Source organism: Pituophis catenifer, unplaced genomic scaffold (assembly GCF_029215685.1).
Source record: "Pituophis catenifer annectens isolate HBS135680 unplaced genomic scaffold, rPitCat1.0.hap2 SCAF_6, whole genome shotgun sequence".
Taxonomy (NCBI): Eukaryota; Metazoa; Chordata; class Lepidosauria; order Squamata; family Colubridae; genus Pituophis; species Pituophis catenifer.
Window position 1 is genome coordinate 95,024,572 of NW_027256886.1, and position 11,208 is coordinate 95,035,779.

Genomic DNA, 11,208 nt, shown 5'->3' on the forward strand with positions numbered 1-11,208 from the left:
TGCCCCGTTCATGCTCTGAGTCCTCCATCCTCAGTGCATTTCCCGAAGACCAATTTGTATGCAAATTTTAAGGTTCATCCTCTGATGGGAATTGGAGGGGATCCTGTTACTATTCACTACCGTTAGTGGGGTTTGCCAGACTGGAGATTCGTGAGATGGCAAAGCAGAGAGATGGATCCAATGTGTAAGTTAAGTTTCAAACAACTTTCTTTTCCATATGCTCACAAGCGGCTGGAAGGTCTCTCAGTTGGAAGAGAGCACTCCGCTTCCTCCTCTTTGGTATTTCTCCCACCAGAAAGACCATCAGCTCCAGCTGGGTTTCATCAAAGCCTCAAGAGCAGAGGTGGGCTGCTGGGGGTTTGCAGGGGTTCGGGAGAACCTCTAGCTAAGATTCTGTGCAGTTCGGAGAACCCCCAAATCCCACTCCTAGCTGGCCCACCACACCCGCCCCTCCCAGGAGTCATCACCCGGCCTGTTTTGGATGCAGATAAGTGCAGGGCATGCGCAGAGGCTCAGGAGCAGGGGTGAGATGCTACTGGTTCATCCAAACCGGTAGTAAAAAATGTAAAAAAAAAAGTTCTGATGATCAGCTGAGCGACGTGCAATCGTCGGAACTTTTTTAAAAAACTTTTTTCACATTTTTTTACTATTGTTTCTCCGGAACCTTTAGTTAAAAATGCTTTAAAAAGTAAAAAAAAACAAAAAGTTCCGACAATCGCACGTCGCTCAGCTGATCGTCAGAACTTTTTTTTTTACTTTTTAGGCATTTTTTTACTACTGGTTTGGGCGAACATATTGTAAAAAATGCTTTTAAAAAGTAAAAAAAAGGCTCCGATAATCACAGCTATGCCGCGCGATCGTCGGAACCCTTTTCTAACTTTTTTTTACACCATTTTTTATTACCCATTCGCACGCCACAGCTGATTCTCCCCCCCACACATGATGTTCTACTTAGCTTCCCAAGATAAGGCACCATGTTGCGGTGGTTCTCCTCCTTTCTCTCCGACCGGTCGCAGTTTGTGTTGGCAGGGGGGCAGAGGTCGACTTCGAGGCCTCTCATCTGTGGAGTGCCGCAGGGATCGGTCCTCTCGCCCCTTCTGTTCAACATTTATGTGAAGCCGCTGGGCGAGATCATCCGTGGCTTCGGGGTGAGATACCACCAGTACGCTGATGACACCCAGCTGTACATCTCCACCCCAGGCCACCCCAACGATGCCCTTGAAGTGATGTCCCAGTGCCTGGAGGCTGTGCGGATCTGGATGGGGAGGAACAGGCTCAAGCTCAACCCTTCCAAGACTGAGTGGCTGTGGCTCCCGGCATCCCGATATAGTCAGTTGACTCCATCACTGACTATTGGGGGCGAGTCTTTGGCCCCCACAGAAAGGGCTCGCAATCTGGGAGTCCTCCTGGATATGCAGCTGTCCTTGGAGGAACATCTGACAGCTGTAACCAGGGGGACCTTTTGTCAGGTTCGCCTGATTCGCCAGTTGCGGCCCTTTCTTGATCGGGATTCCCTGTGCACAGTCACTCATGCCCTCGTCACCTCTCGCCTTGACTACTGCAACGCTCTCTACATGGGGCTCCCCTTGAAGAGCACCCGGAGGCTCCAACTGGTCCAGAATGCAGCAGCGCGGGTAGTGACGGGAGCAACATGGCGCTCCCATGTAACACCACTCCTGCGCGAGCTGCACTGGCTCCCAGTGGTTATCACCTTTAAAGCGCTCCATGGCATAGGGCCTAGCTATCTTTGAGACCGCCTGCTGCTACCGACGACCTCCCATCGTCCCGTGCGCTCCTACAGAGAGGGCCTCCTCAGGGTGCCATCAGCCAATCAATGTAGGTTGGTGACCCCCAGGGGGAGGGCCTTCTCTGTGGGGGCACCTACCCTCTGGAATCAGTTGCCCCCAGAGATAAGGAGGATCCAAGACCTTAGTGCCTTCCGCCATGCCCTTAAAACCCACTTTTTCCAGCAAGCCGGGCTGGCTTAAGAAGAAATTTTAAATGTTTTAATTGGTTTGTATTTTTAATTTTGGGCCAAATTTATGTATATTTTAATTGTTTTTTAATATTTGCATTTCATGTTTTTTAATTCTGGCTGTACACCGCCCTGAGTCCTCAGGGAGAAGGGCGGTATATAAATTTAAAAATAAATAAATAAAAATAAATAAATAAATAACGAACAGGCAACTCAGCTTGAATCGTCAGAGGCTTTTAAAAGAAAAAATGCCTCTGACAATCAGGCAACTCAGCTGGGATCATCAGAGCCTTTTGAAAGCATTTTTTTACAACCTCTTCCTGAAGAGGTTGTAGAAAAAATGATTTTAAAAGTAAAAAAAAAAATTGGCCATGCCTACCCAGTCATATTAACCCCCCCACCAAGCCACGCCCACAGAACTGGTAGTAACAAATTTTAGATTTCACCACTGCCATAAAGCGTCTGATCATAACTGCAACCTGCCTGAGATTAAGGGACACTTTTTAAATTTCAATTAATCAAAATGGTATCAATTTATCAGAATAAAAACAGCTTTTAAATGCTGATTAAAAATTAAATCAGCCATCTGTTATCCCTAGGGAGTCTTTTTTTAAAGAGCTGTAATTCAGCTGAAAGTCAAAGAAGTAATCTTTTTAACACAAGCAATTCTTAGGCTGGAAAGTATTGATTGAAATTGTTTCTAGGCTCCCAAATAGACTTAAAGGTACGGACTGTTTCACCCTGAATGAGTCAGTGGGTCATTAGAAAAAAACTTTTAGAAATTTGTAAAGGCTTTCAGAATATTTTGTGCAAGAACCAGCTGTGGCATTTCCTAAATAAAAGCAAGTGTGTGATTGTTCTGCATTTCTGTGTCTCTCTGTGTGTTAATTAGCAAGGGTGAAAGGTAAGATATGCGATGAGTGTGTGGCAGCCAGAAGAAATCAAAATTTGCCTGGAGATTGTCATGTTGCAAGAATTCCTTGGTTGTTTATCTGCCGTCACAGTCAAGTGCCCACATCTCGTGACTGGGTTATTAATGGTGCTTCAAATTTGGCACAGGAATCCTGGGGAAAATTTTGCCGATACCAACAAGTCAGCATTAAGCAAGACATGTGACTTGGACTGGAAAAGCCTTTTCTTTCCCTGGGAGCCAAAGGCTCCGTTTCCCCTTCAGACTCGGGAGCTTCAAGGCCTGAGGAGCACCTGTTGGCCGAGGAGATGGCCACTCTTTTGGCTGCAGCAGTGCCAAGAAACAGGCGCAGACTGAGAACAGGATGACTTAATGGGGTGGGACCCTTCAGAAGGAGACACACAACTCTCAGCCATCTGACCCATAGGGCAGATGGGGTCCGTGAGAAGGCAAAGCCAGACTTGGCTGGTGTTGCAGGCAATGTAATGGCCTCATGTTATGTCCTTATAAGGACATCCACCCTGATTGGCTGCTAGCCATCGGGCGGGAGATTTGAATCCCTGTCAAGGGCGGTGCGTCTGCCGGGAGCGTATATAAGGAGAGCTCCGGCAGCGCGCCAGCAGTCTTGTCTTGTTACTTTTGTAGCTAATAAAGTTACTTAATGTATCGAGCTGGTCACGTCTTCATTTCCTGCGCCTGATCTAACACTGGCGACGAAGGACTAGAGAAGAGAACCTGAGCAAGACTCGCGGCACGATCGCCCACCGAGCTGAAGTCACTACACCACAGCGACTTCCAGAATGGCAACCCCGCAAGCCCCGATGACCGCACTGAACCCATTCGACCCATCCCGGGAGAAGTGGAGGTTGTACATGGTCCGATTCCGGCAGTTCCTGCGAGGTAATGGCTACCAGAACCTCGACGATGAGCGGAAAAGAGCCCTCTTCCTGGCTCATTGCGGGTCGGACGTCCTGGAGATGGCGATTGACCTCGTGGCACCCAGGGACATTGAGGAGATGTCCTGGAACGACCTGCAGGAAGTCCTACAGGAGCACTACGCACCCACAGGCACTCCTATCGCAAACAGGTTCACCTTCCAGCAAAGAAACCAGCGGGAAGGTGAATCCATCAAGGAATTCGTGGCAGCGCTTCGCCAAATCGCTGCCAACTGCGAGTTCGACAACGTGGATAATGCCATCCGAGACCGCGTTGTTTTTGGAATGCGAGATGTGGGCCTGCAGAAGAAGTTCCTCAGCCGAAAGAGGATCCTGCTCAAAGACGTCCTCGACAAAGCAACAGCGGCTGAAACATCTGAGCAAGCAGCCGCCGCGATGGTAAAGGCAAGAGGGATCCATAAGATCCCCAAGTCGGGCCTGACCTCATCAGACGAGGCAACCACGCAATCCGAGTCAGATGAGGAAAGGGCCGTCCACAAGGTTTCCCGCCCCCCCAGGCGGGAAAACCCACAGCATGGCGACCGGGGAGAACGATGCGGCAGCTGCAGAGGCGACCACCCCAGGGCAACCTGCAGATGGAGGGACGCGACCTGCCGCCGATGCCTGAAGAGAGGGCACATCGCCGAGGCCTGCAGAGCCACAGATCCAGCCCCGGAACCACCCAGACCACGATTCCGGGAGAATCGCAAAGACAATCAGAGGACATCCAAACGGTCCTCTAACCAGTCCCGGCGCGGGGAGGAGGAATATCCCCGAAATAGAACGGTGCACCAGACCACCATCGCTCACACAAGCGACGAGGGAACCACCAAGTTCCACGTGACGCTGCTAGCAGAGGGGTCACCGTGCAAGATGGAGGTAGACTCTGGATCCGCCCACTCCATCATGGACTGGCAGCACCTACAGCAGCTGAAGCCATCCTACAAAAAGGCCCAGCTGAAAACCCCGAAGTCCGAAACCCCATTGGAATCCTGGGCAGAGCCACCATCCACGTAAAATACAACGACTTCAACGGAGAGCTGCCCATCACCATCGTGGAGCACAGCCGACCGAACCTATTAGGTGTGGAGTGGTTTAAGCCGCTGGGGCTTTCCATCGAGGGCATCCACGAAATCCACAGGGACGAACTCGACACCATCATCGAAGAGTTCAAGGAAGTCTTCGATGGTAAGCTGGGGAAATTTGTGGGGAGGCCAATCTCTTTTAATCTGGATAAGGGAGTCACCCCAATTAGGCTTAAGCCCCGCCGAGTTCCGTTTGCCCTGCGGCCTAAAGTAGATGAACAGCTGGATAAGCTGATCGCCCAGGGCGTCCTGGAACCGATCGATCATGCCTCATGGGAGACCCCCATTGTGACCCCACTGAAGCATGATGGGTCTGTGCGCATCTGCGCCGACTACCGTTGTACCATCAACAAGGCGTTGGCACAGAGCGCATACCCAGTCCCAGTAGTGCAACACCTGCTGCACTCCCTGGGATCTGGCTCAATTTTCGCGAAACTGGACCTGGCCCAGGCTTACCAGCAACTGCCAGTGGATGAAAAAACGGCGGAGGCACAAACAATTGTCACGCACAGGGGGGCATTCAAATGCAACCGCCTCCAATTTGGAGTCAGCGCTGCCCCCGGCATTTTCCAATCTATGATGGAACGCCTCCTCCAAGGCATTCCAGGGGTGGTGCCTTATTTCGACGATGTACTCATCTCCGGTGACTCAAGAGCTCAACTCCTTGAAAGGCTCAGGCTTGTCCTGCAGCGGTTCAAGGCCAAGGGCTTGAGGGTCAGGCGGGACAAGTGCATCATAGGAGTACAGGAAGTCGAGTTCCTGGGCTATCTCATTGATAGCACTGGCATCCACCCCACCAAATCAAAAGTGGAAGCAATCCATGAAGCTCCAAGCCCAAAAAACAAAACGGAGCTTCAGGCTTTCCTTGGGTTGCTCAACTTCTACGCCATTTTCTTGAAACAGAAAGCCACAGTTGCTGAGCCACTCCACCGCCTGCTGGGGAAATCGGCTTCCTGGAAGTGGGGCCAGGAAGAGGAAGCAGCATTCCGGGCCATCAAAGGACTATAGACGTCCAAAAGCGTCCTCATCCAATACAGCGAGACGTTTCCCATCAAGCTGACTTGTGATGCGTCGCCATACGGGGTGGGGGCAGTCCTCAGCCACGAACTGCCCAACGGCACGGAAGCCCCGATTGCCTACTTCTCAAAGACGATGTCCGGCACGGAACGGAACTACAGTCAGCTGGACAAAGAAGCCCTGGCCATCGTGGCTGGAGTGAAGCGCTTCCACGAATACCTCTACGGAAGACGCTTCACCATAGTCACCGACCACAAGCCACTCCTGGGACTCCTCGCAGGCGACCAACCCACCCCGACCTTCATGTCCCCACGGATGACGAGATGGGCCATCTTCCTAGCCGGCTACTCCTATAGGCTCGTGCACCAGCCAGGCACAGCCATAGGAAACGCCGACGCGCTCAGCAGATGCCCGTCGAAGAATCCAGTCGAAGACCCAGCCCCCACGCTCCACCTATTCCATATAGATGACGACGCCAGCTGTCCAGTGTCATCCGCAGATGTGGCCGTGCACACCCAAAAGGACCCCACACTCCGCCAAGTGAAGTCCTGGATCCTCAGAGGGTGGCCATCGGAAAAGACAGAGGAGAGGTTCAGCCCGTTCGCCAGGAAACAGAAGGAGCTGTCCACCATAAAGGGCTGTCTACTATGGGGAGACAGGGTGCTGATTCCAAGCACTCTGCAACGGCGAACGTTAGAGACTCTGCACAAAGGGCATCCGGGCATCGTCCGCATGAAGGCCCTGGCACGGAGTTACGTCTGGTGGCCCTCCATGGACAGAGACATTGAGCAATGGGTCTCCAGATGTGACCCATGCCAAGAAGTTCACCCAGCGCCACCGCAATCCGAAGTCGCGAAGTGGGAGACCCCCAGCAACCCCTGGTCGAGGATCCACATCGACTTCGCGGGTCCGATGCAGGGGCGACACCTCCTCATTGTGGTAGATGCCTTCTCCAAGTGGCTCGAGGTGATACCCATGGCATCTACCACAACGGAAGCGACGATCCGAGCCCTGCGCCGCCTGTTCGCCACACATGGACTACCGGACGTGCTGGTCTCGGACAACGGCCCCCAGCTCACATCCCTGGCCATGGAGTCCTTCCTGGCAGGACTGGGCATCCACCACGCCCTGTCCGCCCCGTACAGGCCGGCCGGAAACGGACAAGCTGAACGCATGGTCAGACTCACCAAAGAAGCCCTCACCAAGATGGGCCCGGGGGACTGGCAAGAACGCATAGATAACTTCCTCCTCACCCAGCACATCACGCCGCATGCCACCACCCACAAGAGCCCGGCCGAACTGCTGATGGGCAGAAGGTTGAGGTCACCCTTGGACCGGCTGCACCCCCAATACAGCCCGGAAGTGACCGCAACCGCCAGCCGCCCGCTTCGCACCTTCAGCAAGGGAGATTCAGTTTTCGCGCTGAATTTCAACGGCTCTCCTAAGTGGCTGAAGGGGAACATTGCCAGCACAACCGGCCCCAAATCCTACACCGTCGAGTTGGAAGATGGACAGGTCTGTAGACGTCACATCGACCAACTCCGGAAAAGGTGGGGGGGAGCACACGAAAACCAGCCTGACGAGGGAGGCTTACAACACCCAGATGAGGTAGGCCTCCAACACCCCGGCGAGGTAGACCTACCACACCCAGACGAGGTAGGCCTCTGACACCCCGACGAGGTAGGCCTACAACACCCTGGCGAGGTAGACCTACCACACCCAGACGAGGTAGGCCGACGACACCCCGACGAGGTAGGCCTACAACACCCCGGCGAGGCAGAGCAACGCCATCCCGACGAGGTCGGCCCGGCACACTACCAGGTACTGTCACGTCGGCAGTCCAGCGAGGTAGACCGGGGACAACCGCACGGGGGATGGCAACACCAACCCAGCCAGGTGGGCATCCGGCACAACAGGGGCAGGGACCACCAACCCAGCCCGCAAGTAGACCGGGACCTGCCCAGAGGAGGAGCAGTGCACCCCATCAGTGACGGCAGCCTACGCCAGCCCAGCCAGGGAGACCGCAGTTCCAGGCGAGTAGACCGGGACCCAGTCAAGACGGGCACCCCACTACCCATGGGCGAGGGTGGCACACGACTCCCCGGCGAGAGGGACCCCCGCCCATCGCAGAAGACAGCCAGGGAACAACAACCCGACCCGGATGACCCCAGGCACCACCCGACGGTAGACCAGGGACTAGGGGGAAGGGAAAGCCGACAACAACCCGGCCAGGGAGACCTACACCACCCCGGCAGGGGAGACCTCCGCCGCCCCGCAGAGGGAGGCCCGCAACAACATCCCGACCAGGTCGACCACCACCAACCAGACGGGGTAGACCAACGCCAGCCCAACCGAGGGGACCGACGCCAACCCTGCGAGGTCGGACAGCACAACGCAAGCCAGCACCACCCGCAGCCGGCGGACTGGACCCGAGGGCACCGGGTGGAAGCACCACCCAACCGGCAGCAGGCCGGACCGCAACCGAACCGCAGCGCCCGGGAGACCAGGGAGGAGCAAGCGACAGACTTACCGAGACTCAGACGCTCTTCCCGGGTCGGAACCGAGCAACCGAGACGAGGCAATAGATCCACAGGCCAGGAAGAAGACCACCAGAACCAGCCATCCAAGGTCTGCGGTCCGGCCGGAGGCGCTGGGGTGACCCCGCTCACTCGACAGCTGAACCGAGCCCGGTTCCGGAGAGGGAGCCAGGAGACGAAAGAGCCCCGTCCGTCCAGGCCGGAGACGGGGAAGAAGTGAGACTGCGCAAGTCAGCTAGGGTGCCGAGGCGTCCTACGTACCTGCGCGATTACGTGACTTTTGTGGACGAGATTTGACAGTTCAGACTAAGGGGGGAGGAGTGTTATGTCCTTATAAGGACATCCGCCCTGATTGGCTGCTAGCCATCGGGCGGGAGATTTGAATCCCTGTCAAGGGCGGTGCGTCTGCCGGGAGCGTATATAAGGAGAGCTCCGGCAGCGCGCCAGCAGTCTTGTCTTGTTACTTTTGTAGCTAATAAAGTTACTTAATGTATCGAGCTGGTCACGTCTTCATTTCCTGCGCCTGATCTAACACCTCAGCTTCTGGTTTCCTCCCAGTCCTTCATTTACTTATTTTCTTAATTGGCAGTCTCTGTGTCTTCCCCAAAAGCCCAGAAGGAGGAGATGAGTCAAGGAGGACTATTTATGCAAGACAAATGGTCCACAACCAGGCATGACCTGAATTACATCGCAAGGGGATAATTGATCCAAGTGGAGTTTCAAATCAGAAGCTCCTGGGCAGGTCTGACTCCCTGCCTCACCAGCCTCCTCACGGCAGGTGTGATTTTAAGGCTCCAGGGGGGATCTTAGGGATAAAATCTTCCTTTTTAGAGGGGCTTTGCTGAGAGTACAAGTTCCTGTTGCCTTAATATGCAGGAAATCCTTGACCCAGAGCAGTTAATTCAGTGACCATTCAAAGTTACAGCGGCTCTGAAAAAAGTGACTTATGACCGTTTTTCACACTTATGACAGTTGCAGCATCCCCATGGTCACATGATCAAAATTTCTGATGCTTGGCAAGTGGTTCATATTTATGACGGTTGCAGTGTCCTGGAGTCATGTGATCAGCTTTTGCCACCTTCTGATAAGCCATGTCAATGGGGAATCCAGATTCACTTAACAACCATGTTGCTAACTTAACAAATGTAATGATTCACTTAACAACCGTGGCAAGAAGAGTCGTAAAATGGGGCAAACTCACTTAGCACATGTTTCACTTGGCCACATAAATTTTGGGGTCAATTGCGGTCTTAACTCGAGGACTTCCTGTAATTGGCTTTAGAGGCTACTTTTATTTATTCAGGCGGCTCAGTGGTTAAGACGCTGGGCTTGTCAGCTGGAAAGCCGGCAGCCAAGGTTTGAGACCCGAGTTCCACACAACCGGGTGAGCTCCCATCCTCACCCCAGTTCCTACCAACCTAGCAGTTCAAAAGCATGCAAATGTGAGTAGATAAATAGGTACCACTTCAGCGGGAAGGTAACAGCACTCTGTGATGTCATGCTGGTCACATGACCGCAGAAACATCTTCAGACAGTACTTGGCTCTCACCAAATGAATAATGCTTCTTTCTTTGCATATAATTCTTCTTATCTTGAAAAATTGTCATTAGCTGCCTTGAGGTTTCTTAATATAAACATTTAAAAGAAACTTTAACAATTTAAGATTAGGTTGGTTTTTAATGTTCAAAGAAAGAGTCCTCAAAAGTATCATTTCACTGGGTTGCTAACAATTCTGCTAGAATTTCCCAAACTGAAGTTCTTTATGTCTGTGGGTTCATGTAAGCATGCATTCACACTGTTGAAGTTGTGTGTTTTGCATAGGTGAACACGAGTTGACACAAGCCATGCTCCAAGTGTAACCTCTTTCTTTAAATTCAGATGCATGCATTCTGTCTCTTGAAGTGGCTTTCCGAGTCAAAATAAGAACAACCAAATAAGTTTAGATGCATTTAGGTTGGGACTTCATAACCTCTCATTGGACAGAGATAATATTTTCCAAGTGTTTCCTGTTGCCAACGCAGAGACTTTCCATTCCTGCTTTTCTGGGTCCCGCCCACTGGTGGAGTTCAAATTTTTTTACTACCAGTTCTGTGGGCGTGGCATGGCTTGGTGGGCGTGGTTTGGTGGGTGTGGAAGGGGAAGGGTACTGTAAAATCTCCATTCCCACCCCACTCCAGGGGAAGGATACTGTAAAGTCTCCATTTCCTCTTGATCAGCTGGGACTTGGAAGGCAGAGAATAGATGCAGGTGGGTCCAGACAGAATTTTTACTACTGGTTCTCCGAACTACTAAAAATTTCCGCTACCGGTTCTCCAGAACTGGTCAGAACCTGCTGAAACCCACCTCTGGTCCCGCCTCACAATAATTCTCTCCCAGGGCTGTGGGTCTCAAGAGAAGGAGAGGACATCAATGGGGACCACCAGAAAAGACTCAACCCATTCTCAAGAACGTCGTTTTAAGTGTATTTTCCCTGAGTGGGCATTCAGGGTTCTCTTTTCCAGAATTATTGGAGCAACCTTACTCCTACTAATACAGCTCTCCATTTACGCTGCATAATAGCCCAACCAGAAGTTTTAGATTGACAAGTTTTAAAGATTTAAAATATTACGAAAATGATACACAATTCCTGCTGTGCTTTTCTGCAGGCTGGAGGCACCGTTGTGTTTGATTCTCGAAAAGCTCAGTTGCAGACAGAATGAAAGGATGAAAGAACAAAAGGGGGAAAGATAATCACTGCAAGTTGTGTTTT